Source organism: Octopus bimaculoides, chromosome 4, assembly GCF_046866305.1.
Source record: "Octopus bimaculoides isolate indiv1 chromosome 4, ASM4686630v1, whole genome shotgun sequence".
Taxonomy (NCBI): Eukaryota; Metazoa; Mollusca; class Cephalopoda; order Octopoda; family Octopodidae; genus Octopus; species Octopus bimaculoides.
This window is the reverse complement of record NC_142931.1, coordinates 60,577,640-60,605,161: the sequence shown is the minus strand read 5'-3', so window position 1 is coordinate 60,605,161 and position 27,522 is coordinate 60,577,640. Positions and strand designations below refer to the sequence as shown.

The 27,522-nt window shown below is 35.3% G+C and overlaps 1 protein-coding gene and 1 pseudogene across 6 annotated transcripts in view; one reads left to right on the top strand and one right to left on the bottom strand.

Annotated features, from left to right (window-relative positions):
- Positions 1-27,522, bottom strand: part of LOC106877306 (all trans-polyprenyl-diphosphate synthase PDSS2) — a 902,595-nt gene that overhangs the window by 750,600 nt on the left and 124,473 nt on the right. The gene's annotated exons all lie outside the window — the stretch shown is intronic.
- LOC128247700 (U4 spliceosomal RNA) lies at positions 17,807-17,877 on the top strand (annotated as a pseudogene).

The window sequence follows — 27,522 nt, the reverse complement described above, 5'->3', positions numbered from 1 at the left end:
GGAGTCCCAAAGTTCCGAGTTCTTCTACATGGCTTAGAAAAAAATGAAGGACTGCTGCTATAAGTGTGTGAATCTGAGAGGGAAATAGGTTGAATAAAATCATAATTAACTGATCCTTCTGTGTTTTCTTTTACCCAAAGTCAGAAACTTTTCAGCACCCTGTCAGAGATGTATATTATTAAGAATCACAGAAGTATCGGTTGCAGATGTATTCAGCTGCTAGACACTTCTACTGATACTTCTGTCTGCTACAGATGCTTTCTCAAGATGAATACCACAATAAAATTTTATTCGGTGACGCAAGAATGGATTATTAACTAAGCACTTACTTTTTAAATCTGGAACTTATTCTCTCAGTTTTTTTGGTTTTTTTTGCTGAACCACTAAGTTATAGGGACAGAGATAAACCAACAATAGATGTCAAGCAGTGGTGGGAACAAACACAAACACATACACAAACATAATTATATGTATAAAGGATTAGGCAGAAGTTTTAGGGCTGATATTTTCCCTATCTTTTTTTTTAGCAAGACACAGTTAAGAGGAGAGGGGTTATTGTTTTATTCCCAGGCCAGCCTTGACTAAGCAAATGGGCTTATCTCATATTTTCCATATGGAGTGCACTGGTAGGTCAAAAATATTGAGAACTACTGTCATAAACAGACACTTAACCTACTAAATCTCTATTAAAACAGCTAAATCTCTGTTAAATCAGGGAAAAGAAGATAGTGAAAGAAAGAAAGAAAGAAAGAGAAAGGAAAAAAGGAAACATATTTACATACATACATGATGATGGCTGCCCACCACTAAACCATTGAGAACATTGTGTGGAAAAACTTCCGCCCGTCCCCCCACTATTTTCTCCCAAATTTTTTATTTTTTTATTTTTTTTGCCAAACCCCTGTTTTTCGGATACAGAGGTTCCGGAAAATTGCCAAAAATCGGCATTGTGAAATTTCCCACCCACCAAGTCTTCAATTTTTACTTTTTTTCCCAACACTAACCCTAACCCTAACTGTAACCCTAAAACCGTAACCCTAACACTAACCCTAACCCTAAAACCCCCAACCTAACCTTAAAACCCTAACTCCAAAACCCTAACTCTAAAACCCTAACCCTAACCCTAACCATAACTACATAAATGTTTTGAAATTTTTGTCTGAATCATGTCGGTATTTTTCTGCATATTTAGAAAGAAAAAAAACACTTAAAAAAATATTTGACAAAAATTTTTGGAAATTTTTTTCAGAATATCCTAATTTCCATATTTTTCCACATGTTTTGAAAAGGAAAATTTCTGGAAAAAGGAAAAGATGAAGGAAATGGGAGGTGGGGTAATTTTTAAAATGCCGATTTTTGCCAAATTTTTTGGCAGATTCGTATTCCCCATAGCGAAAAAATTTTTTTAAAAGGGTGGTTTTTTGGTGGGGACAGGCAGAAGTCTTGCCCATTGTGCATTGACACAAACTTATACTTTACACTTGTGGCTCTGCTGGTGATTAATTAGCCCAGGTCTTGCTAAACATACATGTTCACAGATATTACATACCAAGCTTGCTCCATTCACTATACTGGCAGTGCATTTTTGAGCAGCTCACTTAAATTCTACATTAAAAAATGCATGTTTTTCTCAAAAATACCCATTTCTTCCTTTCCTTGTTTCCTCCATTGGTGGTAATGACAAGCATTGCTGTCCCAGTTGATCTCCCATATTTCACATGCCTTCAAGAAGGACTTCACACAAGGCTTAAATCATAGTCTTGGTTTCTGTTGGGTGTGCTTTCTACAAACAAATTCACTAGAGAACATCTACTTAGAGATCATTTAATCATTCATACAAATGACATGTCCAGCCCAATTTAAACAGTGCATGTACACCATCACCTCAATGCTCAGGACATACACAAATTTTCATATCCACACAAATAAGCAAACAAGGTGGTAAAAATAGTACTCAAATACCAAAGGTAGAGTAATAGGTATTTTATTAAAGCCAAAAAAATCTTCACAAATTATTACTCAGAGTTTCACATTACCATTTGTCCAGACAGTTGTAATCATACTAATGATCACAACTGTCTGATGAACAGGAAACTCTGAGGAACTGTTTGTAAAAAGTTTTTCGACTTAAATAAAAAACATAAACTTATATTCCGTTTATATATTTGTTTTGCAAGATTTTTGATGTGAAATCGTGTGTTGAAACAGATGTTGTTGTACTTGGGGATGGTCATAATGGCTGATAGTTAGCAAGGTGAGACACACATAAGAAAGAAGAAAGCAAAGGACCACTGATGAGGTCACAGAAGCGTGACGAAAGAACTCTGGCCGAAATAGGATTAATGTAATATAATGTAATATAAAGCTGAAGCAAATTGACACCAAATATACAGTGCATGTGTTTTTATTGGCTAAACTGGCAATATGTCCATCACCAAGTACAACATAAACTTATATATCTTAAGACGATTAACATGAAGGATCTTCAGAGATAGTAAGTCACAGTAGTCATAGTAACTTTGAGACATTTAGCTGATTGGTGCTCATAAGATGTGATGCATGACAGTTTTCTTGATATGCACATTACACATTGACTGAGTCTTTGTGCTGCTGACAGAGATGAAGCTGTCATTCTCAGTGGTGGTTGTTAACAAATTGGATATTCAAGGTTGCAGTGAAAATTTGCCATAAAGTCTCTGGCTTGCACATGAATGCTACCAGTCTGCAGGAGGTTATACAGAAATTAAAGCATAGCAGCACTTACTACATTTTAAGTCATTATAAAATACCTTGACAACTAAAAATGAGAAAGTCTCAATTTTTTTTTTTTTTTTTTTTAATATTTTTAATATTTTTACTTGTGTCAGTCATTACACTGCAGCCATGCTGGGGTACCAAATTGAAGAATTTTAGTCAAATGAATCAGCCCCTGTACTCTTTTTTTTAAGCCTTGTACTTATGCTATTGGGCTCTTTTGCCAAACAACTAAGTTATGGGTATGTAAACACACCAACACTGGTTATGAAGTTGTGGTTGGGGGACAAGTACACACACACACACACACACACACACACATCATCATCATCATCATCATCATCATCATCATCATCATCATCATCATCACCACTACCACCATCATTATCCTTTAACGTCTATTTTACCATGCTGACATGAGTTGGATGATTTGACAAGCCAGAGGACTGCACCAGGCTTTACTGTCCATTTTGGCAAGGATGCCCTTCCTAACACCAACCACCTTACAGAGTAGACTACATATATATATATATGACAGGCTTCTTTCAGTTTCCATCTACCAAAATCCATTCACAAGGCCTTGGCCAACCCGAGACTTTAGTAGAAAACACTTGCCTAAGGTACCACACAGTGGGACAGAACCTGGAAACGTGTGGTTGAGAAGCAAACTTCTTACCACACAGCCATGTCTTAGGACATAAAGGGTTTAGTGTGTGCGTGTGTGTGGGTGAGAAAGTAGAATGGTTAGAAGTCACACTGTAAAGATCTTTAAATTCTTTTATTCCTAACCAGAACTACCAGACCTCATTTCATAATCCTTGTATGTGTGTGAGTATGTATGTGTGTGTGTGTTTCTTTGTTGTAATAATAGCTGTTTTATATGATAAAAGTTATGTTTTCTATGAAAATGTTACAGGCCAGACATAAAAATTACAATAGAAATGAAAATATATGACAATGTATGTTGAGAATCAAAGGAAACATCTCTTTTTGCAAGTGTTTATCATAATCATCATCATAGGAGAAGTAGTGGTGATGGTGGTAGTGGTGGTGGTGGTAGTAGTAGTAGTAGTAGTAGTAGTAGTAGTAGTAGTAGTAGTAGTAGTAGTGGTGGTGGTGGTGGTGGTGGTGGTGGTGGTGGTGGTGGTGGTGGTGGTAGTAGTAGTAGTAGTAGTAGTAGTAGTAGTAGTAGTAGTAGTAGTAGTGGTGGTGGTGGTGGTAGTAGTAGTAGTGGTAGTGGTAGTAGTAGTAGTAGTAGTAGTAGTAGTAGTAGTAGTAGTATCATAATCATCATCGATTTAAAACAACAATTTATTCACATCTGATAATTACCTAACCAGTTGGAACTGACATTCAACAGGTCCTGGAAAATATTGTCAGTCAAATCTGGGTTTTTTTTTGTTTTTTTTTGCTCAGTTTTTATCCAGTTAGCTGGTCACAATTACTAGCTGGTCACAAACGTTAGCACACTGAGCGAAATGTTTAGCGGTATTTCATTTGTCTTTACATTCTGAGTTCAAATTCTACTGAGACCAACTTTGCCTTTCATCCTATCAGGGTTGATAAATTAAGTACCAGTTGCATACTGGAGTTGATGTAATTAACTTAACCGCTCCCCTGAAATGGCTGACCTTGAGCCAAAATTTGAAAGCCTTATAACCCTTATTATTATTGTTATTATGCATGGATGCACCAGATTTGTGGAAGTCTTTAAAAGAAGGGGTACTAAAGGCATATGACGAAGTCTGTGGAAGGATGAAGGGTAGGAGAGATTGAGGAAATACGTGGTAGTAGAATGAGGAGGTGAGGGATGAGATAGCGAGGAAGAAGGAGGCACACAAAGCTTTATGTAATAATAGGACTGAGCAAATGAAAGCCAGGTATAATGACATGAAGAATCGTGCAAAGAGGGTGGTTGTGAGATCTATGAGGAAGGAGGTTGAGGAGAGGTTGAGTGGGCGAGATGAGAACCCAGATAGGGTGTTTAGGTTTACTAAATCAATGAAAAATGATGGAAGAGATATTGAGGGAGGAAGATGCATGAGGGGGAGTGATGGAAGGTTGAATTTTAGTGAGAAGGATAAGGGAAGAGTTTGGAATTATGAATGAGGAGAATGAATGGGATCAGAGGGTGGAAGTTGCTATAGTGAAGGGGCCAGTAAAGAGGGTTAGTCAGGAAGAAGTAGTGGAGGCAATGAAGGAAATGAAAAGAGGAAAGGCAGCTTGTCCATCAGAAGTAAGTGTGGAAATGATAACTGCAAGTAGAGGGATAGGGATTGTTGGGATGATGGAGCTCTGCCAGAGAATGCTGAATGGAAGAGGAATGCCAGATGATTGGGCACTTTGATCAAGGATATAATGCACTGCCTAGTCCAGAAATTGAACCCACAATTTTATAATCATGAGCCAAACATCTTAACCACTAGTCTATATGCTTTCACAATGAATATTTATCTTCGAAACTGTTAATGATCCATTTACTTTGCTTTTACCTAGTTCAAAATCGGCAAATGCATGTTGACATTAATGTCTTTGTGAGAATATAGCGATAATCAATTACTAGGGCACAGATCACTGTATTGGAAATAGTTTCATAACAAGTTTAATGAATAGAGATTGTTTTATATCCTGAATGTACTATTTTCAACTGAGAAATACTTACTTCTAACTAAAAGAGGGCAATACAAAATTCTGACCCTCTAAATAAAGTGTGAATGCTTTTAGCAGTGAAAAACTGCTGCATAAATTATTGCCTCAAACCAAGAAAGTTATTGGTTGATGAAGGTATAATTTCTTTCAAGGACAGGCTGAAATTCTGTAAATTTAAGCTTGGGAAGCTGGCCAAACAGGGCATAAAAATTTGATGTATGTGCAAAGTAGACTCTAAATATCAATGTGGTCTGAATATTAACACCAGAAAACATAGAGGAAGTGTTAAAATGTGTGGATTTGATTACTTGATTACAGTGTGGTTTGGAATCTCTTATGATTATGATCTTACTCATAATTAATTGAGATTTCTCAACTTTCAGCTCTGTCATACAAACTGATCACCCAGAAATTATCAATACTAATATCAGCAGTACATTTATTACAAACGTAAGAGATCTTTCTCGAGAAATCAGAGATGCCAAACTAAAGCAATATAGCAACATTATTCAATTACAGTAAAGTAAAATCACTTTTCCCTACATGGTCTTTCAACCTACTAGAAGTAGCAGCCAAGACTCCTTCAAATCATAAGTCTCATCTTGAAAAGGGAATAAATAAAGTCATCATCATCATCATTGTCATCATCATCATCATCATCATCATAATCATAATCATCATCATTTTATGTCTATCTTCCATGTTGGCATGGGTCAGATGGTTGGATGGGACCTGGCAGGCCCAAAGACGACATTATGTCCCCATGTCTGCTTTTGAATGATTTCTATGGCTGGATACCCTTCCTAATACCAACCACTTTACAAAGTGTACTGGATACTTTCTTTTTTCATGGCACCAGCACTAGTGAGGTCACCATGCAGCTTACAAGATTAAGATCCCCTTTGACTAAATAGAAAGGGAGGTAGTTTTGTGCTAGGACATGAGAGGTGCAAGAACATAACAGGTTCCTTGCTGTAGGGTAACTACATAGCTACTCAGATTATAGAAGAGTGAGTGAAAGTAATTGGAGTGGAGCTGGAGGGAGATAAAAATTGTGGTGATGAGGTGTCAGGGTAGATCCTCAAGGTACAAGAAGGTGAAAAGGAGATAGTTTTAAGAAACATTGTCTCTGAAGAAAGAATGAGAAAGAAAGTCATGGCTGAACTATCTTTGATCTGTTCTTTCTGATTTGGTGCTCAACAGCAACAGATGGTTCAAAGAGGGAGCCTCTAAACAGTCACTTGGACAGCTTCAAATGGAATATTATAGTCTTGAGAATAAGCAACAATGAAAATAACAACAGCAGCAGAAGCAACAACAGACAGACAGACATGCAGACAGAGAGAAGTGAAACATTTTAGTTTAAATATACACAGCTTGAAGGGGACAGAAGTGAGGAAGCCATATGCAAACATGATTATAGTGCAGCATACACAGGAGAAGTAGACAAACAAGATCAACCTCTCTCATTTATTTATCATTAACTTGTAGGTGGAATTGAAATAAAACAGAGGCAATGATTGTGGTGATGAGAGTGATGGCAACAGAAGTACACTGTGTGGCAGCATATGTTAATTCAGCTGGAGTTTTCTCTGGCAACAGAAAAGTGATAATATTATATTATCACTATCAGAGTTTTCAGCCTGGTGTTGCTGAAGCAAAGGACAAAGGATCTACAATCTTTCAAATTGTTAGATATTGCAGCCAACAATGTTGTCTCCAAGATGTATTGAAAATAAGACGGGATGGTCATAACTGGGATGGAATGCTTTTGATTATGGGTCCATTCAATCAGGATTAACAATAACTTAGTATCGCTGATTGCCAGTTTGACAACTTGATAAAGATGAACAGAGTTAAATACAAAAGATGCAGAGTTTTCAAACCATTCCAAACAGAAGGAGAGTGAAAAACAATGTAGGAAATATTACCTACAAGAAAAGAAAGCAACCCTTGACTCACCCACCTGGTTGAGTCCATCATATCATCTTTCATGTGGAGTGTATTACATAACTACCACTGATCTAACTGACATATAACCAGACATTTCAGCTTTAACAATCCCATCATTCTTGTGTTTTTCAGGCAAAAATTATGTAAGACCACAATATCTAATATGTTCATATTGCTTTTAAGATTATTAAAGTAAAGATTTTAAGGAAATTTGGTAGTTATTTCTAGCGAATCAAGCAATCACATAGTGACTCACTCCCTTGTTGGCCTGCTCAAAGCTACCAGTTTGTAAGCCTGGATGTTTTATGACCTATCATGATAAGAATTTAATAAATTGATTTATGGTAGTTTTTGTTTTCTGGTTCCCCTATGTAAACATAGCAATTTGATTGGAAAATGTCCATCATCTCCTTGCTTAGCCAGCAGGAGATGCAAGCTTTGATTCTCATCATACAATATCAGATATTTTCTTTACAATTGTAATGCTTTATATGTGTCTATCAGCTAACATTTCATATAAATCACAACTATTATCAAATAATATTATTCCTATATACGTTTACAAATCTGAAGCAGGAAGCTGGCAAAGTTGTTAGAGTATTGGATCAAATACCTTACAGTGTTTGTTGCAGCTCTTTGCACACTGAGTTCAACTCCCACTGGGATCAACTTTGTCTTTGATTCTTTCAGGGTTGATGCATAAAGTACCAGTTCAGGATGGTGTTTTGCTAGAATTGTTAGAGCACTAGCTAAAGTGTATTGTAGTATCTGTTCCCCACATCCACTGCCTTCTCTTATTGGGAAATGGGACCTTCAAGACACAGTAAATAATGATATCCAATGACAGGTGGAGCAATACATCGACTGAAGTAATATCTTGGTTGCATCAGTAGGAACAAGCTGACCCTACACAAATAAATGCTAAGAAAGAAAATATTTTCTCAAATCCATACTGTATCATTCATTTTGTTCATTAATTTAACATCTGTTTTTCCATGCTAGCTGAGATTGGACAAGGAAATATTTGAGGCAAATGTTGAGCCTCATGGAAGCAATGACTTTTGGTAATATGCCATGCTTGAGAAGACCCATCAAGTCAAGTGAAATCATAGTTGTAGCTATTGTCAGTGTCACATAACTGGTACCCATGCAGGTGGCACAAGCATCTTCTGAGTGTTGGACCTCACAGAGCTAATGTGGCTGATGCTGGTGTCGCATTGCTAGCACCCATGCCAGTGGCATGTAAAGAGCATCTCTCGCACGTTGGGCCTCACAGAGATAATGACAAATGACTGAGATCTTTGGCAATATGCCATGCTTGAGAAGAAGACCCATCAAGCCAAGTGAAATCATAGTCATAGCAGACACTGGTGTTATGCAACAAGTTGCCATGCCAGTGGCATGCAAAAGCACCCATTACACTCTCAATGGTTGGCATTAGGAAGGGCATCCAGCCATAGAAATCACACCAAATCAGACTGGAGTCTGGCACAGCTCCACAGCTTACCAGCCCTGGTCAAACCATCCAACCCATGCCAGCATGGACAACAGATCTTAAATGATGATGATGATGATGATAATGATGATACCTTTCCTGTCACTTACCCTTATTTGCTTTATAAGTAAGGGATTTTTGTTTATTTCACAGATCTTCCAAAGCAGAGAGAATGATCCTTATGTCAACATGAAATGTAAAGAAGTCAGAGTATGTCGAAGTTTATGCACATTTACACACACACACACATGTATATAATAGCCTTCCTTCAGGCTTCAGGCTCTTGTTTAATGGGACTGAGGTCATTCCAAGTTCCTGATCCCAGATGCATCATCATGCATAGAGTTGACTAGATCTACCAGTGCTCCCCATCGCTGGTGGCCCAATGCCAGACCTTCGGCATCCTTCAAGGTGACACCAAACCTCTGGAGATCTTCCCCCATCATGTCCAGCCATCTGGTGTGGGGCCTGCCACGAGGCCTTTTCCAGCCCACAGCTGCTGCGTTGAATGAGAGTAAAATCCTGGTAAGAAAAATAGCCTTCCTACAATTTCTTTTTAGCTAAATTAACTCACAGGGTCTCTAATAGAAGATACTTACTCAAAGTACCAAACAGTAGGACTGAACCTGAAACAATGTGGTTACAAACCCATACTTCTTAACAACACAAATTATCCATTTACCCATTCACTCCTTTTATTGATTTTACTCATCAACGTTACTTGGATTTCGATTTCACAATGTAAATTCACCCAAACAAACAGTTTTATAACTCATGATGGTCTTTTAATGAGTGTAGAATCTTTTGGTATCACTTGTAATTATATGGTTGTAAGTGCATGCCATGGTCAATGCCCAATAAAGCAGAAGTGCATCTAGCATTCTTGATGGCCACCACTGGGATGACTTCTGTCTGCCTCCAGTATATATTGAGTTTTTTAAACATGGTATATTCACAAGAGTTATTATCTCCAGATGAATACTGCAATGAATTTACTTTCCATGATGTATTTACTTTAACTATCATACAAAGGGTTACTTTAATCTAATATTGTTTCTGTTGCACATAACAGATTTTTATTCAAATTGGCAACTATTCACAGCACCAGTGATCATTTATTATTCACTGTTTTCCTATATCAGTGGCAACAAATTTCATTTGGACATATGGTTGGCAGTGAGTACATGCTACTGCCAATGCCCAATGAAGCAGAAGTGCATCTAGCATTCTCATCGTCTACTGCTGGGGCAATTTCCATCTACCTCCAATATATATTGTGTTTTAAACAAGGCACACCCCTAAGAGATATTATCTCCAGATGAACACCGCAGTGATTTTGCTTTTCCTGATGAATTTACATTAACTATGATACCCAGATGTCTCACACTGGCTTTAATTGTGTATAAGTAACACACAGCTACCTTCTCCATTTTCAGTTTGACTTTTTTAAGTATTTAATTTATCTATGCTGTTGTTAATCAGAGGTAAGTTTCAATCTGACTACACCAGTATTCCTGAATTCTTAAAGAATAAGGCATAAAAATCAACAATTTTTTAAAAATATATTTGTTATACCTAATGAATATTTTATGATTGTTAATTAATTTAACTGCCACAAACTGTTAATCAATTTACCTGTGATTGAAATACTTTTACAAAAGCAATACTTACACATTTTCTAAATCAGATTTTATATGTGGTGAGTGTGAGTGCAGTGCATGTGCACCTGTTTGTGTGTATAGAGACAGAGATAGACAGAAAGAGAAAGAGAGGGAGAGAGATACAGGAATGTATGTGTGTGTGTGTGTGTAACTGGCACTCTGTCAGTTACAACAACAAGGGTTCCAGTTGATCCAATTAATGGAACAGCCTGCACATGAAATTAACATGCAAGTGGCTAAGCACTCTACAGACATGCACACTCTTAATGTAGTTCTCAGGGAGATTCACCGTGACACAGAGTGTGACAAGGCTGGCCCTTTGAAATACAGGAACTACTCATTTTTGCCAGCTGAGTGGACTGGAGCAATGTGAAATAAAGTGTCTTACTCAAGGACACAACACACCATCTGGAATCAAAATCGCAACCTTATGATTGGTAGCTGATTACCCTAACCACATATATATAAACATGCACATATATACAATACATAGACAGATAGATAATTATTAGCATATGAATTATGAAATCAGATCTGATTCCTTCAATTTGTTATACAATATTCAATTTTTTTATTGCATTTATTCTTATATTCCTTTTATTCTTTTACTGCATTTTTTTTTCAGTCAATGTACTGCAGCTATACAGGGACATTGCCAACAAAGAACTTTGTCAAATATATTAACTCACCAGTGCTTCTTTAAGCATGCTGCAAGTTTTATCGGTCCTAAAGTTATATTGTTGTTTTACCTAAAGAGATGCAAATCAATGCACTGGCTCCCACCAGTAAGTATAAACATAGAAGTTGATAAAGACATATATACCTACCTACCTACCTACCTACCTACACAAAAGTGTCACACAGGGGGATCAAACTGAAAACCACATGCTTGACAAGCAAGTTGTTCCACATAACATTTTTAAAAGCTTCCTATGTTTCATATAAATGTTAGTATATTTTGAAATTAAATAATAAATATTTATACAAAACACATATTAGAAAATCTGAGATAAATTTAACGTAGGGATACGTACAATTTGTAATATAAGCCTCACTGTAAAAACATAAACAAAGGTAAACATATTTTGTTATTCTCTTCATACAAAGTAAAATACTGGAATTATCTTTATGTTTCACTTAGCAGCCATCCATCAGAAGATATGTACTCTGATTTTCTGTCTGTGAAACATGTAAAAGCAATTCTAATATTTTTCCTTATATGAAGAGAATAACAAAATACATTTGCATTTGTTTATGTTTTTATACTGTGGTTTATCATTTAAATGTAGGTACCCCTACCTCAAATTAATCTCAAATATTTTATAATGTTCCCATATTTCATGTTCTTTTTATTACATTTTAAATATTCAGATAATTCTTTTTTTTTTCTTTTATATTTTAGGACAGTTCCATAATTTTTCTTTTATATTTAGAAATATTTTAAATCATTACAAAATATCAAAATATCTACAATCTCCTATTTTTTTTATTTTATTATATTTTAAAATATTCTCATATTGAATGTTACATTTAAAATATTCCCATACTTCATAATTTTATTTTGTTGTTTTATGCTTTAAAATGTTTCCATATTTCATGCTTGTATTTTTATGATATACTTTAAAATATTCTCATAGTTTTTTTTAATATTCTTGTATTTTTTCATGTTATAATATGAATACAATATAATGCATGTTTGATATATTAATAAATTTAGCACGTTTAATATATTTAAGATACATAGTAAAATTAATATATTGGTATCTAAAGAAGATATATTCAAAATGATATCTAGTTAAGAAATGTTATCATTATTTATTACACGGCATTTTATCTAGTAACCTAACTGGAAATTTATTTCAACAGTGGTTATGTGAGGAATATAGATTCTTTTTTAACAACTTTAGTGAGATTGTTGATAAGGATTTGGGAGATGTAATCAAACTGAACTACACCAGAGTTGGTATAATGTAAGTCAAGGACAGAAAGAACTCCATCAATGCAATGAGGCAATGTGACAGTAAACTCTTAATCCAAAAAGGCTAGAGGATTTCCATGCAAGTCAGAGCCAAGATATCATGAGCAACAACATGCTTTCGCCAAAATTCACAAGAGGCAGAAATCAATGTTGAGTGGTGACATAACAGAGAAAGTCTTTCAGTAGAACTAGCTCCATCAAAAGCTACACTTCATGTTCACTGGGAAAGAGAAAACATTAACCTTTTTGATACCTATCTGCCTGAGAGCACCCTTCATTCTATGACACAAACTTCTCATTTTAAAGGGATCTAAGTTAAAACTTCCCATCAAAATTTCTTGTAAATATATGCTCCATTCATCAGCTTAATAGTCACAAAGTTATTTCAGTAAATTCTCCATGATTTTCAAAATTAATTGAAACAAAAACAGTATAGTTTTTTAACAGAAATTTGGTGACAAAAGGGTTAATAGTGATAAAAAAAACAGTAACCATTTACAAGTGCTTCCACCAATGGTTTAAGATGTTAGAAGTGTAGAAGATTGATTAACAGAATCAGACAGGATACACTACTTGAGAAGGGTATATATTGATGTATGTCTCCATCGAACATTGGCTAGGATGCTTCGCAGTATTTGTTCTGGTTCTGTATAGTCTGAGTTCAAATTCTGCTGTTGACTACATAGATGGTAGACTTAATCTGTTACTCAGTTTAACATTACTACAAGGTCCTTGGGTGGCTTTAGCAAAGCCCACTTTATTGCAAGCTTTAGGGTAAATTCTCAAACTTGAAGATAACTTCCTCCTTCCCTTCTTCCTAATAATCACAAAAGCCATATCAAGGCTTGCAAATAGTATTCATTCTAATCTGTGCTCTTGTGCATGCAAAAACATTTTACAACTGGTACACAAATCAAAAAAAATGTATGCACACAAGCTTTTCAAGATGAATTCATATTTTTGAGCCATGGTTGACAGAGGACCGAGATATGTAGTATATTGCTGTACTCAAGAAGACCTGCCCATTACAACAGAATTGAGATCTTAAAACCAAGGTGTCACATAAAAAACGTTGGTGTGGGTGCTGGCATCACATAAAAGCACTAGGTTGGACAGCTTGACAGGAACTGACAAAGCCTGAGGCCACACCAGATTCCATTGTCTGTTTTGGCTTGGTTTCTACAACTCAATGCCCTTCCTAATGCCAACCACTTTACAGAGTGTAGTGGGTGCTTTTTAAGTAGCACCAGCACCAGTTCTTTTTACACAGAACCAGCCATTTATGCGGCAGCAGCACCATAAAAAACACTGGTGCTAGAATGTTGTAAATATGGAGTATATAACAAAAGAAACACAGAAGTCTTTATAATATTATTTATATTAAGTTTAAAATCTCTGTCCCAAAAATAGGATATTGACCAATAATGGCTTAATCACACAGCCATGCCTGAACCTCATAGCAATGTAAAGAAAAATATAAGAATGATAGGATGTTATTTAAGGGATTTGGTTTCTATTTCCAGCTGGTCAAGTGACAACATAAAGTCTCCCTCATTGATTCATCTGCAAAGTTAATAGATATCCTCTTGGTGATCAGCAAAGTAATGATAAACCACAAATAGAAAAACCTATAACAGAGACTTAACACACAAGTGGTGGTGATTTAGTCAGGTAATTACTGGAGCTATTAACAACGAAGGAAGTGACATGAACTACTTTTAAATTTTGTTATGTTAACTCTTCTGCACACCTCATTATATCAGAAAAGCTAACTTCATTTCCTTTCTTTATTTCATTTCTTTATATAATTTAACTTTCTTAACAGACAGAAATTTACCAATCAATAATATGTTGATATAGTTAAATGTCTGGATAGGTTGGTTGAGCAAATCAGGGACCTAGCTGTGGACATGAAGAGTTCTAATCCTAAAGAAGAAGTAGCTAATGTTTAGTAGTCGCCCATAAGAGCAGTACTTTGGACATAAGCATGCAAGAATGCAAACCAATAAGAGAGCTTCTATTTGTTTTTTCTCAATTTGCTAGAAATAACAACTAAATTTCCTCAAACTATTTTTAAAAAGGGAAGCATAGTATATCCAGAATTACATTATTCTATGTCTGAAATTAAGGTGGATGGCCATGTCTGGAATGTATTTGATCAAAGATCTGCTCATTCAGGATTAACTTATTGATAAACAAAAACAATATTTCAGAATGTTTGGCATATTCATTCAAATTGGACACTGCATTGTTTGATTAATATGTTATTGTTATTATTTATTAGCCTCCATTTCAACCCTGATCAGGCAAACCTTCTAAGCAGTTGGATTGCTATTTCTAACATGTCAAACAACCACACAGGGGCTTCTTGTTGGCTCAGATTGATATTTTAACTCTTTCACTGTTAAACTATCTGAGACTACCCCTAGTTCTATGATACAAGTGCTGTTTTAAACTGATTTTATTTATAACCACCCACCAAAATTTCCTGTTAATTTATATTCCAAACTCTAACATGTTGGACAAAAGGCTTAGCAGCATTTCTTCTGACTATGTTCTGAGTTCAAATTCTGCTGCAGTCAACTTTGCCTTTCATCCTTTCAAAGTAAGTAGATAAGTACCAGCTGAGAATTGGGGGTTAATGTAATCAAGTAACTCGCTTCCTTCAAAATACAAATTGCAGACCTTGTACCAAAATTTGAAATCAATATTTTCAAAATTAATTGGAACAAAAGTAGTTTATTTCAACAGAAATATGATAACAAAAAGGGTTAGGCTATGGGCCATTATATTGTATGGCAACTGGGCCTATTTCAACTTTTAAGGTATGCAGATTTAAAACACAAAGGTCCTAAGTTTTTGAAGAAATTAAAATCTGTGTTTTGAGGAGGGAAAGATCTTGCTGCTACACTACACTGAAAAATGAGCAGGTTGAACGATTATATAGACACTTTGTTGGTGATTTGAGCAAAATCTACTTGTTTGGTTAGTATGTAATGATGGTAGAGTATTAGAGCACAGCAATAATCGGCCAAGTGGAACCGAAATGAACACTTTGAAAAGAAATATTACCACAAAATACACAGAAGTGTTTGTTTTGTTCTTTGTTTCTTTATGTACTGTTGTGTGTGTTTTTTTTTGTTTTGTTTTGTTTTTTTCAGTCGGATTGAAATAAATAGTAAAAGAAGAAAATGATGGGAAGGAAGGAAGGAAGGAAGGAAGGAAAGAATATGGTTGGTAAGTCAGCAAAGTAAAGATAAACAATGTAAAAGAATAACACAGAAAAAAAAAGAAAATTATTACAAAGACTTAACACATAAGTCATTGTGATTTAGTCTGGTAATTACTAGCGCTATTAACAATGAAGAAAGTGGTAAGAACTACACTCAAAGTTTGTATATTAACTCTTCTGCACACAGAGTTGTTATATCAAGAAAAGCTAGCTTAACTTTCTTCATTTCTTTATGTATATATTCAGTTACTCTTTTATTTATTTTTTCTATTTTCTTCTTTCCAGCCAGAACTTTTTCAGTAATATGTTATTACATATAAATATTCTACATTTCAGACAATGAAGTGCACTGGTTGAACAACTGAGATACTTGACTATAGACACAAAAATAATGAGTTCTAACCCTACCTCAGCCACTGATTAAATATATTACAATTCTTGCATCAATTTATCATCAAGTATATGTTCATATTTTAACCTATGTCTACCTGCTCAAGCTAGAATTTTAGTGGTAAACTGAACTGAGCACTCATAATACATACCTATTACATTACTTCAGTTGATGGAAAATCTTCGTTTGTATGTATGTATGTATGTATGTATGTATGCATGTATGTATGTATGTATGCATGCATGCATGTATGTATGTATGTATGTATGTATGTATGTATGTATGCATGTATGTATGTATGTATGTATGTATGTATGTATGTATGCATGTATGTATGTATGTATGTATGCATGTATGTATGTATGTATGTATGTATGTATGCATGTATGTATGTATGTATGTATGTATATAAATGGTTATAATCCAAGTTGTGTCCTTGTGAAGTACATCAGCATGTTCACATTAATCAACTGTATATATAAAGATGTTTTATTTCAGATGAGATATACATAGCAATTGAAATTTCTTGTGAATTCTATTTTTAATTCTATGTTACATGTGCTTTATTACAGGACAAGATTCACTCCTTATCTGTGAGTATATAAACATATATAAATACTGTTTATGTCATAAGGATTCAGAAACTTCAAGAGAACATGAAATAATTTGTTTTTACCAGTGGAACTTGAAGCAGATAGAAAAAGTCAAAGGCTGCTTTGAATTTTTCAGTCCAAAAGGTGTTTTTAACGCAATATTTACATGTGCTTTATAGCTTTATCTACTTTGAGTTCTACCAGTAAAAATGAATTATTTCATATACATATATATACAAATATACACATGTGCACCTGTGTATGTAAGTAAAACCTAGTTACATGTTAGTGTACACAAATAAGTGAAATGGTAAAGTAAAGTGGGCTAATTTTTAATTTAAGTTGTTTTTTCACATATCACTATTGACAAAACCAACAATGCAAAACCCAGAATATATATATATGATAGGAAAGCATTTTGCCAAAAGCTATATAAAGCCAATATTATAGTCCAATGAAGGCTAACAGACCAAAACTTTGAACTCACTGTTGCCCTACATTTTATAAAAGTTTTATATATCTGTGTGGGGTAGGGTATGCATGTACATATGTACATACGTATGTATGTGTGTGTATATCTTGTCGTTCATGAGAGATCACATTTCAGGAGACCAATACAGAATGTTTATATGAAATATGCATACATATAAATTTCAACAGCGCCACCAGTGTACTGCAGGCCTTAATGTCCAAAAGTATGCTGCTTATTGCCAGGATGAAAATCCATTTTAGACGAATGCACAATGGTGGGGTCAATGCTGAGGAGATTCTAAACAAAATTTTTCTCTACATTTGTCATAAAAAAAGAAATTAAAACTGAATCAGGTCTAGGCAGTCAACTGGATGACCCATGACAAAGTGATTAAGCTCAAAATCAAGTTGAGGACCACCATATATATATATGTGAGAAGCTGTGATAAACACAAGTTTAATTCATTTGTTCCTATGTACATTTCACCATTGTGGTTGTTTAGAACCTTACATGGGATGTCCAAGTGCACCCTTTGTTTCTATTCTCCTGTGACAACGTGTCCAGTCATAAGAAAATATTACTTCTCTTAGAAACAGGTGAGGTTTGGCAACAGGAGGGGGATCCTCCCTGTTTTGCGCAGAGGCGGTACCATAGCCAATGAGGGTTATCCAAGGCGTGGTTATTGCTAGTTGAAAATAGGAAGGGCATCCAGCCACAGAAAATTACCTCAAGAAATTCCATCCAATTGTGTAAGCTTGGAAAAGTGGATGTTAAAAATGATGATGATGATGATGACAACTATGACAATGACGATATCAACATGATGATGATGATGATGAAAATGACAACCAAAAGCTTATTATAGGGAAAAAAAAAAAACTCAAAGAAATTTACAAAATGCAACAAGATCCAAGCACTGCAGCTGACAGTAAAATCCCTGGATTTAAATCCAATAGAAATCATATGGAAACAGTTCAAAATAAATATTCAATGAAAGAAATCCATGAAATTGGAGGAATTGAATTATATAGCTTTAAAAAAAAAAACCAAATTCCAGATAATGTGATCATCAAATTTATAGATTCAATGCTTTATAGGTGTGATTCCATTTTGAGAAATTTGAATACCAACCAAGAATTAATGCCATTAGATTTATTCTTCTCAACTGCTAATGCACACATTTCATTTTGTTGGAAAAAATATTATGATATAAACGTTCTTGAATTAAGTGATGTTCATTAATACTGTCAACAACTGCATTATTCTAATTCAATTTTTTTTTTCTAAATTTACACCATTTAAATGAGTAATAAATTTTCTTTCTGCTCATATATAGTTTGATTTGTAAGTGATACCACTGTATGTGTATATGTGTGTGTACGTGCAGATATTTTCTGCACATCAATACAAACAGACACACACATACTCCAGATATGTACATATAAATTAGTTATATTACATTATTGTTATCTGAAATGCAATATAAGGACAAGAAAAACTGAAATCATTAAAATCAACACTACTCCAATATGTTATATGATTTATCTGATATTCAGTGAGATAACGTAATTGTAGACTTAATACTGACTTCTCCCTGAATTAGGGAAAAAAATAGACAAAAATAATTGAAAAATCATTCATGATTCTAGTTGAAGTGTTTCAAAGAGTTTCCCACCCACGCATATTCCATTTGGAATATAAAATATTCTAATGAAAGACAGTTTACTAAAGACTTGAGAAAGATCATGAAGTTTTTTTGTTGTTTTTTTTCATTTTCAAAAACGTTTATTATCAATGCCAAATCTTTTATCACAAAAAAAAAATAGAACCATTGATTACTGCAAGAAAACAGTTGAAAGTAAACCATGTGTTGAAGATGTTTTGAAAAGCTGTAAATTAGATATCTAAAAATATGATTTGAATGACAATGTGTAAGATACACAAGTTGGCTCAGATTCATTTCGGAAGTGATAAAAACCCCGCCTGCTCAACTCCATCAATCTTTACTTTTACTTGTTTTTTCTTTCTTTTTGTGTCTTTTTTTTTTTTGTCTTGAATCACATTTTCTATTGGTTATTTGTTATTTTTGATGAGTTTTATTGGGTTTTTTTCTTTCAAAAATGAATATTTCCTACAACAATAAACATATTGAAATATTGTAATATTATGGCATTATCATCCCCACCATTGGTATTGTCACAACACCAAAAAATTGAGTCATTGGTTTTGCTTGAGCTACAATCCTCGCAATAATGCATACTGTTTGGTTTTGGTTTTTTTTAATTTTATTTTCATAAATATCAGAATAAGAAGAAGACGCTACAAAAAGAGAGTTGTCAACCATTGCAACTAAACAATCATATTATTTTATTTCAGTTTTTTGATTGATTGCTTTTTATATTTTCAGGTGGGCAGGTTGATGATGTTACAGGTTGGACAGTTCTTCAATAAAATATCTGAGACTCAAACTCTTATCTTTTTATTGGATGAGGACCAAACATCCATCCATCTCTGCTCACAGTTCCTGGGAGGATTACTGGAGTATAGTCCTCAAGCATGTCTTCCATAGGGTCCTATCAGAAGCAGCCATCATTACACTTTCCAGCTGGATTCCTAAGCATGACCAAATCAAGACTACAGATATTATCCAACCACATCATTCTTGGTTTACCTCAATGTCACCTGTATTACAATTCTTTCTTGTGACATTCTAATCACATGTCCATAGTAACTGAAATTGTGACCTCTCAATGCAGAGAAGATACCATTCTCATTTCATGGTTATATCATTACAATTAACTTCTGCATAATTTTTACCAATGACCATCAATGGTCAAGCCAAACAAAGCCACTTTTTGGTCATTCTGCCACCTAGAAAAAATACCCGAATTTTTTTTTAATCACACTCTACAATCTCAGCGAAAAAAAAAGGGACATGTTAACTGATGTAGTTTAGATACAATATCTCATACAACTGCAATATCTTTAATTATACTTCAACAAGGTGTTACACATGGAGTTATAAACAACTAATACCAGTGTTGGTCATAAGCATCATCATCACAGTCATCACCAATCTCATCAGCATCATAGTTGTTGCCATCATCATAACCATTTTTGCCTATATTTTTTATGTTAGCAAGAGCTGAACAGATCACATATATCCATGTCAGTTCTTATTTAGAGTTGCTGCTCTCCTATACTGCGAAATATAGGGACTTACACCTAACTGCGCAACATGGATATATAGATAGATAGATAAATGGGCAAGGACAAGGACACACACACACACACACACACACACACACACATGTGGAGCATTTTGTTATGTTCAACATTAGTTTATATGATACTCTCTTTACTCTTTTACTTGTTTCAGTCATTTGACTGTGGCCATGCTGGAGCACCGCCTTTAGTCGAGCAAATCGACCCCAGGACTTATTCTTTGGAAGCATAGTACTTATTCTATTGGTCTCTTTTGCTGAACTGCTAAGTTACGGGGACGTAAACACACCAGCATCGGTTGTCAAGCGGTGTTGGGGGGACAAACACAGACACACAGACATACACACACATACATATATATAAATATATATACGACAGGCTTCTTTCAGTTTCCGTCTACCAAATCCACTCACAAGGCTTTGGTCAGCCCGAGGCTATAGTAGAAGACACTTGCCCAAGGTGCCACACAGTGGGACTGAACCCAGAACAATGTGGTTGGTAAGCAAGCTACTTACCACACAGCCACTCCTACGCCTATAGCCATTCCTATGCCTATGATATATAATATTAATATATTAACCTTCCCTGGTATGCTATGTAATCAACTAATTATCTTAGAGAGATAAACATTGCATAGTTAAAAACAAAAACAAAACAAAAAAACTAGATTTAAGTACCTAATTTGAGATAATGGATTTTTGGGATCTATGTCATGCAAATGGTAAAGCATTCAGTTAGATAAATACAAGGTTTGGATCAGTGAGCCTGATTCTGTTTCTGTTATGTTGGTGCTTGTAATGTTTCATATCACTTTACATTGAAAAAATTTAACAGTTAATTTGTGTGTGTGTGTGTGTGTGTGTGTGTGTGTGTGTGTGTGTGTGTGTGTGTGTGTGTGTGTGTACATATATATATTCAACAGAAAATAAAGGAATTTTTGCTGTGTGTTCTGTACCATTAAGCTAAGAGACTCCTGGGGGTCTCTTAGCTTAATGATTTTCTTACCTCTCTTCACAGCCATCCTTTATTCCTTTATTTTCTGTAGAATACCAACTCACTCAGCACTTATGAGCTTGTTTACAACATATATATATATATATAGATAGATATACTTTTATTCTTTTACTTTTTAAGACATTTGACTGTGACCATGCTGGAGCACTGCCTTTAGTCGAACAAATCAACCCCAGGATTTATTATTTGTAAACCTAGTACTTGTTCTATCGTTCTCTTTTGCCAAACCACTAAGTTATGGGGATAAACAACACAACACAGACACACAAACACACACACATACACACACACACACACACACACACATATGACAGGCCACAAGGCTTTGGTCAGCCTGAGGCTATAGTAGAAGACACTTACCCAAGGTGCCACGCAGTGGAACTGAACCCAGAACCATGTGCTTGGGAAACAAACTTCTTACCACACAGTCATACCTGCACCTATATATGTGTGTTTGTGTTTGTCCCTCACCCCATCACCACTTGACAACTAGTGTTGGTGCATTTATGTCCCCGTAACTTAGCAGTTTTAGTAAAAGAAACTGATAGAATAAGTACTAGGCTTTAAAAAATATAAATAAATCCTGGAGGTCGATTTGTTTGATTAAAACCCTTCAAGGTAGTGCTCCAGCATGGCTGCAGTCACATGACTAAAACAAGTAAAAGAATCTGTTAATAAGAGCAGAGTAACATTGTTCATTAAAAAGCTGAATGTGCATAGAATTTTTGTGCTTATATGTATATATATAATACAAATAATATGTGAGTATATGCATATATACGTACATGTATTTACAAACTTACATCTACATGTATATATAGATGCATATCTGGGTACAGGACGTCACAAAAAAAACGTGGGCAAAATGAAAAACAGAACATAAACAGAGCACAGAAAACAAACAGGCCACATAGAGAATATTTCCTTCATCAGCTGCCCCTATTCTAAACTAAGCGTTTCGAAGAATTGGGGCAGGACGCATGGTTAGAATAGTTCTTCCCGCAGAAACAAATTAAATTAAATTAAATTAAATTTGTAATGCGGAGGAATAGTGGCAAACAACATGTGGAAAATCGGTATGTGTTTGTTTGTGGCGTTGTTAGCTAACTCCTCCTACATCGTTTTATTGATTTTGATGAAACTTGACAAGTGAGTAGAACTCATGTCTGGAAACCTTGTGACATACTTAGATTGTTGAAAAAATCGATAAGATGGCCCCTGGAAGGGACCTTTAGGACTGGTGAAACCAGATGGCAACACCAGGCTCCAATCTGATTTGGCAGAGTTTCTACAGCTGGTTGCCCTTCCTAAGGCCAACCACTCTGAGAGTGTAGTGGGTGCTTTTACATGCCACCGGCACGAAGGCCAGTCAGGTGGTATTGGCAACGGCCACGCTAAAATGGTGTATTTTATGTGCCACCCACACAAGAGCCAGTCCAGGGGCACTGGCAACGATCTCGCTCGAAAGTCCTTACACATGCCATGGGCACAAGTGCTAGAAAGGCGACGCTGGGCACAGGTGCCATCCCGATTTCGCTTTCGCTTGCCCCAATAAGTCTTCACAAGCGGAGTTTAGTGTCCAAAGAAGGAAAGGTACGCATAAGTGGGCTGGCTACACCCCTGGCAGAGGCCTTGAATTTAGGTCTCACTTGGCTTGCCGGGTCTTCTCAAGCACAGCATATTTCCAAAGGTCTCGGTCAGAAGTCATCGCCTCGGTGAGGCCCAATGTTCAAAGGTCTTGCCTCACCACCTCATCCCAGGTCTTCCTGGGCCTACCTCTTCCACGAGTTCCCTCAACTGCTAGGGAGTGGCACTTTTTCACACAGCTATCCTCGTCCATTTTCACCACATGTCCATACCAGCACAATCGTCTCTCTTGCACACCACAACTGATGCTTCTTATGTTCAACTTTTCTCTCAAGATACTTACACTCTGTCAGGTACGCACACTGACATTACACATCCATCGGAGCATACTGGCTTCATTCCTTGCGATATATATATATATATATATATATATAGAGAGAGAGAGAGAGAGAGAGAGAGAGAGAGAGAGAGAGAGAGAGAGAGAGAGAGAGAAATAGATAGATAGATAGATAGATAGATAGATAGATAGAGAAAGAGAGAGAGAAGAAGTAAGGACAGAGAGAAAAAAGAACCAGAAATCCACAGTGACATGAAGCCAAAAGTGATAAAGATTCCCTCCATCACATCTTCATTTGTAATTGCTAAACCAGATACTTGTTAGCAGAGGCTCAATGCCAGCACATTTTCGTTACAAGAACTGATACACTGCCAACTGTATCATAATGGTGTTATTAAGTTTGTTGTCGCCCAACAGTCTATTGATTCCAATATCAAAAGACAACATTTATATATTATAATGATGATGAGAATTTCACTTGGGTTATTCAAACCATTGCTCTCTCTCTCTCTCTCTCTCTCTCTCTCTCTCTCTCTCTCTCTTCTCTCTCTCTCTCTCTCTCTCTCTCTCTCTCTCTCTCTCTCTTCTCTCTCTCTCTCTCTCTCTCTCTTTGCTACTTGGCAAAATATAAACATCTTTTAAACATGACCCAATCTATCTTCATAAGAATTCTATCTATTTTTGCATATTATTTCATTTATCAAAGGTGCAGTCCATTCACCCAGTTTTATTAACAACACAGATCCTCCTTTCGTATAGAAGTCCTTGTGAGTGAATTCAATAGACAGAAATTTTCAAAGCCCATCAGATGGATGAATGGGTGGATGAATGAATGAATAGATAGACGGAGAGATGGATGGAAGGATTCTTTATCTTTTATTTGTTTCAGTCATTGGACTGCAGCCATGGTGAGACACTGCTTTAAGGTGTTTTGTCTCAAAAATCAACCCCATGTCTGTGTGTCTTTGTATCTGTATATGTCCTACACACACACTACATGGCAATGGATATTCGTTTATTTATATCCACATAACTTAGCAGTTTGGCAAAAGAGACTGACAAAATAAATACTAACTTGAAAAATAAATACTGGGTTCCTTCAAGTTGGTGTTCCAGCATGGCCACAGTCTAATGACTGAAACGATTCCACCGAGGTCCACTTTGCTTTTCATCCTTTCAGGGTTGATGAAATAAGTACCAGTTATGCACAGGGTCAATGGAATTAACTAGCTTCCTCCCCAAAAATTTCAGGCCTAGTGCCTAATAATCCTATAGAAAGGATTATTATTATTATTATTATTATTATTATTATTATTATTATTATTGTTATTATTTTCATCATCATCATCATTATTATTATTGTTCTTATTTTCATCATCATTATTATTATTATTATTGTTATTATTTTCATCCTCATCATCATCGTTATTATTATTATTGTTATTATTTTCATCATCATCATCATCATCATCATCATCATCATTATCATTATTATTATTATTATTATTATTTTAAGGCAGCGAGCTGGCAGAAGCATTAGCACACTAGGTAAAATACTTAGCAGCATTTCACTTGTCTTTATATTCTGAGTTCAACTGCCGCTGAGGTCGACTTTGCCTTTCATCTTTTTGGAGTCGACAAAATAAGTTGCAATTGATCACTGGAGTCGATGCAATTGACCTGCCCTTGCCCTAAATTTGCTGGCCTTGTGCCAAAACTTGAAACCATTATTATTATTATTATTATTATTAGTATGAATACCATGATTATTCATTACATACCCATTTTCCATGCTGGTATGAGTTGTCATGATCCAAGTCATGATCCTACTACTATTATTCTTATTCTTACAAGTCATGTTTTGTCTCCCTTCATAAATGATAGAAACCTATGTCAATAGTTTGCTTATTTAGTGCCATTTTGGTTCACTTTTTGCATTTCACTTTATTGTAGAACTGACCACAACCATAAGGGACTGGTCAGGTCAATTTGTTTTCTCATCGTACAGGGGGGGGGGCATTACAATCTGACATCATGTTTGACAACTGGCCAACAAGTGGATAGAATGAGAGGCAATATAAAAAGATGAGAGGAGATTGCCACTCATAGTGAAAGCAACAGCAACAAAAACAACAGTAACACCAGCAATGACCACAACAATTGCAGAAATTTCCAATACAACAATGGCAACAGCAAAGACCAACCACAGAGTTCAGAAAAGATAGTTCTGCTGCCATCATCAGCACAATCAAAGGAAACTTTGTCACTTCCAAAACGTTCACCATTCACCAAAATACAAACACACACACACACACACACACACACACACACACACACACACACATACACACACAGCAATATATATTCACATACACAAATACACCTCCACTTTAGGCCTCTCCAACTCTGGGGTCTTTATATGAAGTCATTTTTATTAGGATAAAAAGAAAATTAGAAGCAAAAAAAGATACTTCCAAGCTGAAAGCTACAATGTAGCAGAAAGTTCATCAACCAACCATCGACATCTACCACCATGACAAGAAAAGCACAAAAATTACAAGTCAGAAAAGGAAAAAAAACACTACGCCATATGCCAATGGGCATATGGTGTAGTGGTTAAGAGCGCAGGGTACTAACCCCAAGATTCCGAGTTCGATTCCAAGCAGTGACCTGAATAATAATAATAATAATAATAACAACATCGAAAAGTACCTTAGGAATGAGAACCCAGGTCTGAAATTTCCCCAAGACACCTGAAGAAGGTTGGAGGGTATATCAACCGAAACGTTGTGTTAACAACAAACAAGATGTGGACAAATATCCGTTGAATGTAAATAATGTACATAATTCCTCATCTCTTAAATATAGAACTGTACTGCATAGCATACCAGTATACACTCGTGAAACTTGTAAAGATTATGTAATTCATGATATAAAAAAAAACAATAATAATTGTAGCAAAATTACCACTTTTATCCTAATCTTGTGTGTGTGTGTATATATTATACATACATACATACAGAGAGAGACAGACACAGACAGACAGACAGACAGACAGACAGAGAAACACAGACAGACAGACAGACAGAGAAGGCAGACATACAGAGACAAACAGAGATAATGATGCAAATAAACAAATAAGACTGTTTTGGTTCATTTGTTTATTTGCATCATTATCTCCATATCAGTTCAATGGATTCCTCTCATAGCCACTCTTCACTCCGTAAACTAAGTCCCTGGTAAAGATTTCATAGTGTAAGTTCAAAATATTTGAGTGCTACTGTTTTCTATACTGAGCATTTATGGACCTCATCTGTTGATTATATATATACTAGCTGGCTCTGTGCCATCAAAAATGACGGCTAATTGTTGAATTTTATATATAAATAAGGTACAAAACCAAGTTTTTAGTTTAATAATTCTTTTATTACCAAATTTATAATATACCTTTCAACTGCAGTCGTTTTATATTTTTGATACACTCAGGCAATGATTATTTTCACTAATGAATTTGTATATGTATATGTTTGTGTAGGTGTATGTGACTGTAATAATTATTTTTAACAAAACAGATAGAATATGAATGGTAATTCAAATTAATACAGTTGTCAATGTTATCTAGTGGTTGTATTTTGAGATGTGACACAGATCATCGTTAATTATTGAATGAACACTGGTTAGTTTATGTATAGTTACTGAAAGAGCAATGGGTAAAAATTCCTAAATATAAATAAATTAAGGACGTGTATAAACTGTTAAATTAAGATGTGTGCAGCCATCTTATATTCTTGATACACTAAGGCAATAATTATTTTCTCTAATGAGTTTGTATATGTACATGTTTGTGTAGGTGTGTGATTGTGATAATTATTTTTAACAAAACAGATAGAATATGGATGGTAAATCAAATTAATACACTTGTTAACATTATCTAGTGGTTGTCTTTTGAGATGTGACATCGATCATCGTTTGTTACTGAAAGAATGCTGGTTCAAACATACATTCGCATATTTCCCTTGTACATGCACACACATACACTCACACAGAGTTGAAATGCTGTTTGATTTTTCTTTTCAGCGCTGAATGTTCATGATCCCACTTCCATTGCACACACACACACACACAGACACACACGCACGCACACAAACACACATACACACATTCACATATCTTCTTTTACA